Source organism: Berghia stephanieae, unplaced genomic scaffold (assembly GCF_034508935.2).
Source record: "Berghia stephanieae isolate SIO BIC M18660-M18661 unplaced genomic scaffold, UCSD_Bste_1.3 scaffold5783, whole genome shotgun sequence".
In the NCBI taxonomy this organism is placed as follows: Eukaryota; Metazoa; Mollusca; class Gastropoda; order Nudibranchia; family Aeolidiidae; genus Berghia; species Berghia stephanieae.
The window spans coordinates 735-5,339 of record NW_027627270.1 but is presented as its reverse complement, the minus strand read 5'-3'; the positions used below and the strand labels follow the sequence as shown (position 1 = coordinate 5,339).

Genomic DNA, 4,605 nt, shown 5'->3' with positions numbered 1-4,605 from the left:
GTCCGGAGCGCTCACGGCGGTCCGTGAAAACCCGTCGAGGGCACGTCAATCTCGCTGCCCGGCCGTACTCATGTCCGCGCAGGTCTCCTAGGTTAGCAGCCTCTGGTCCACGGAGTATGTAGGTAAGGGAAGTCGGCAAAATGGATCCGTAACTTCGGGAGAGAAGGATGGCTCTGAGGGCCGGGACGGTCGGGCTAGGGGAGGAAGCGGGCAGAACCGCACGCCACCCTGAGGGGACACTCCGAGGGGGAGAGACGTGCGCGGAAACCCGTGGGGGCCCGGGCGAGCGGCCTCGCTCGGCTGACGCCCTTCGCGGGGCGCGTTGGCTGCGCGGGGACAACCGACGCGACCTCCGACTCACGCTGTCTCAGAACTGTCACGGACAGGGGGAATCCGACTGTCTAATTAAAACAGAGCGTCTCGACAGCCTGAAAAGGTGTTTACGGGACGTGATTTCTGCCAGTGCTCAGAATGTCAAAGTGAAGAGATTCGCATAAGCGCGGGTTAATACGGCGGGAGTAACTATGACTCTCTTAAGGTAGCCAAATGCCTCGTCGTCTAATTAGCGACGCGCACGAACGGATTAACGAGATTCCCACTGTCCCTATCTACGCCCGGCGAAATCACAGCCAAGGGAACGGGCTTGGTGAAATCAGCGGGGAAGGAAGACCTGTCGAGCTTGACTTAGTCCGACTCTGTGGAGGAGCGTGGGGGGTGTAGCATAGGCGGTAGCGTCTTCGGGCGCGACAGTGAAATACCGCTACCCCCGCGGGACTCCACTTACCGACGGAAGTGGGGACTCGGCGCCTTCTTGCAGGTAGGAGGCGTACGAGGTTCAGACGTCAAGCCGCCGTCGCGTCGGGCTCGGGGGTCACCGACTCCCCCGACGCGGTCACGACGGCGACAGCGACCCTGCCGGGGACAGCCTCGGACGGGGAGTTTGACTGGGGCGGTACATCTTCTAAAGCGCAGCGAAGGTTCCCAAGGCGGGTAAGCGAGGACGGAAACCTCGCGTAGAGAAAAAGGGCAAATCCCTGCTGGGACCAGGTTTTCAGTACGAATACTGGCCCGGGGAAAAGCGGGGCCTATCGATCCTTTCGCGTTGGGAGTTTTAAGCGAGGGGTGTCAAAAAAGTTACCACAGGGAAAACCCTGGTTGTGGGGGCCCAAGCGTTCTGGGGCCCGTCGTGATTGATCCTTCGATGTCGGTCTTCCTATCATTGCGAAGCAGAATTCCCCAAATTTTGTCGGATTGTTCCCCGCCAACAGGGAAGTGGTGGGTTTAGACCCTCGGAGAAGGGTTTGTTTTTTCCCACTGATGAAGCGCCCTTGCCAGGTTAAACTTGTCAGTAGAGAGGAACGGGGGGAGTTCGGACCTCTGGTTCGCGGTCCCGGGCGTAGGCCGTTTGGGGCCAGGCTAAGTCCGGGGGTACGAAATGAACGCCTCTAAGTCGGAAACCCCCCCCGGTGGAAAGGGGGAGCTTAGCCCAAAGGGCCCCGGGGCGTGAGGCAACATTAAAACCAAACCCCGGGGTTTTGTCGGCTAGTGCCTTTTACCCGGCCCCCCGTCACGGCGCTAGATCTGTGGTGCGGTGGTGGGTCGGTATCATCCCTTCCCTTTGGGGGAAAAAATCGCTGGGACCCCAAATTTTTCCCTCGGGGGGTTTTTTTAAGGTTAGAAACTTCCCGGGGACCATCCCTTTTGGATAAGCCCCCGGCCTGGATTTTTCCCCCCGGGGGGTTTTTCTCCCACCTTTTACCCGGACGGGACGGGGCCGGCCCCATCGGCCCGCCCTTTGAGTCCTTGCCTTTTCGGTCGGCCTGGGGTGCGGCGCGGGCCCCGGGGGTTTCGAGGAAATGTATAACCGTATAAATACATTTTCTTTATTTACTGGCGCCCCCTGGGGTAAGAAGCTCTCGCTACCCCGAGAAGGACTCTAGCGCCGGACGCTCCCGCGTAAGCCCTCCGGGGGCCGGGGGAAAAAATTTGGTCGAGCGCATTCCTCTACGGGCGAATTTGAAAAAAAAAATAGAGTTGGCCCACGGGCCGGCCAACCCTGCCGGGTTCAAATCCCGGTTTGGGAGCTTTATTCATACGATTTTATCGCCTCGTCGATTCGAGGCTTTACCGCACGGGCGTCCCTGGGGTAAGAAGCTCTCGCTACGGCCGAGAAGGACTCTAGCGCCGGGACGCTCCCGCGGTAAGCCCTCCGAGGGCCGAGGGAAAAAACTTTGGTCGAGCGCATTTCCTCTACGGAGCGAATTTGAATGAAATAAACCCACCACCTATGATCGCACCTGGGACCTCCCATTGCCGACCGGTTTTGAACTTCGGGGCCCTTCCCGTTAGGGCCCTGTACTCGCTTGGCGGAGTGTTAAACGCGTTCCCGCTACTTCGCTAGAGTCGGGCGATCGACGACTCGGGCTCGATCGAGTTGGCCCACGGGCCGGCCAACCCTGCCGGGGTTCAAATCCCGGTTTGGGAGCTTTATTCATACGATTTTATCGCCTCGTCGATTCGAGGCTTTACCGCACGGGCGTCCTGGGGTAAGAAGCTCTCGCTACGGCCGAGAAGGACTCTAGCGCCGGGACGCTCCCGCGGTAAGCCCTCCGAGGGCCGAGGGAAAAAACTTTGGTCGAGCGCATTTCCTCTACGGAGCGAATTTGAATGAAATAAACCCACCACCTATGATCGCACCTGGGACCTCCCCATTGCCGACCGGTTTTGAACTTCGGGGCCCTTCCCGTTAGGGCCCTGTACTCGCTTGGCGGAGTGTTAAACGCGTTCCCGCTACTTCGCTAGAGTCGGGCGATCGACGACTCGGGCTCGATCGAGTTGGCCCACGGGCCGGCCAACCCTGCCGGGGTTCAAATCCCGGTTTGGGAGCTTTATTCATACGATTTTATCGCCTCGTCGATTCGAGCTTTACCGCACGGGCGTCCCTGGGGTAAGAAGCTCTCGCTACGGCCGAGAAGGACTCTAGCGCCGGGACGCTCCCGCGGTAAGCCCTCCGAGGGCCGAGGGAAAAACTTTGGTCGAGCGCATTTCCTCTACGGACGAATTTGAATGAAATAAACCCACCACCTATGATCGCACCTGGGACCTCCCCATTGCCGACCGGTTTTGAACTTCGGGGCCCTTCCCGTTAGGGCCCTGTACTCGCTTGGCGGAGTGTTAAACGCGTTCCCGCTACTTCGCTAGAGTCGGGCGATCGACGACTCGGGCTCGATCGAGTTGGCCCACGGGCCGGCCAACCCTGCCGGGGTTCAAATCCGGTTTGGGAGCTTTATTCATACGATTTTATCGCCTCGTCGATTCGAGGCTTTACCGCACGGGCGTCCCTGGGGTAAGAAGCTCTCGCTACGGCCGAGAAGGACTCTAGCGCCGGGACGCTCCCGCGGTAAGCCCTCCGAGGGCCGAGGGAAAAAACTTTGGTCGAGCGCATTTCCTCTACGGAGCGAATTTGAATGAATAAACCCACCACCTATGATCGCACCTGGGACCTCCCCATTGCCGACCGTTTTGAACTTCGGGGCCCTTCCCGTTAGGGCCTGTACTCGCTTGGCGGAGTGTTAAACGCGTTCCCGCTACTTCGCTAGAGTCGGGCGATCGACGACTCGGGCTCGATCGAGTTGGCCCACGGGCGGCCAACCCTGCCGGGTTCAAATCCCGGTTTGGGAGCTTTATTCATACGATTTTATCGCCTCGCGATTCGAGCTTTACCGCACGGGCTCCCTGGGTAGAAGCTCTCGCTACGGCCGAGAGGACTCACGCCGGGACGCTCCCGGGTAGCCCTCCGGGGCCGAGGAAAAACTTGGTCGAGCGCATTTCCTCTACGGCGAATTTGAATGAAATAAACCCACCACCTATTCGCACCTGGACCCCCCATTGCCGACCGGTTTTGAACTTCGGGCCCTTCCCGTTAGGGCCCTGTACTCGCTTGGCGGAGTGTTAACGCGTTCCCGCTACTTCGCTAGAGTCGGCGATCGACGACTCGGGCTCGATCGAGTTGGCCCACGGGCCGGCCAACCCGCCGGGTTCAAATCCCGGTTTGGGAGCTTTATTCATACGATTTTATCGCCTCGTCGATCGAGGCTTACGCAGGCCCTGGTAGAGCTCTCGACCGAAGACTCGCGCCGGACGCTCCCGCGGAAGCCTCCGGCGAGGGAAAACTTTGGCGAGCGCATTTCTCTAGGAGAATTTGAATGAAAAACCCACTAGATCGCACTGGACTCCATTGCCGCGGTTTGACTCGGCCTTCCGTTAGGGCCCGTACTCGCTGGCGGTGTTAAACGTTCCCGCTACTTCGTAGTCGGCATCGAACTCGGGCTCGATCGAGTTGGCCCCGGGCCGGCCAACCTGCCGGGTTCAAATCCCGGTTTGGGAGCTTTATTCATACGATTTTATCGCCTCGTCGATTCGAGGCTTTACCGCACGGGCGTCCCTGGGTAAGAACTCTCGTACGGCCGGAAGGACTCTAGCCGGACGCTCCCGCGGTAAGCCCTCCGAGGGCCGAGGGAAAAAACTTTGGTCGAGCCATTTCCTCTACGGAGCGAATTTGAATGAAATAAACCCACCACCTATGATCGCACCTGGGACCTCCCC

The 4,605-nt window shown here is 59.4% G+C and overlaps 1 pseudogene; it reads left to right on the top strand.

Moving 5' to 3' along the window:
• LOC144962074 (large subunit ribosomal RNA) lies at positions 1 to 1,728 on the top strand (annotated as a pseudogene; the record flags this gene model as incomplete).
• Between the last annotated feature and the right edge of the window lie 2,877 nt (positions 1,729 to 4,605).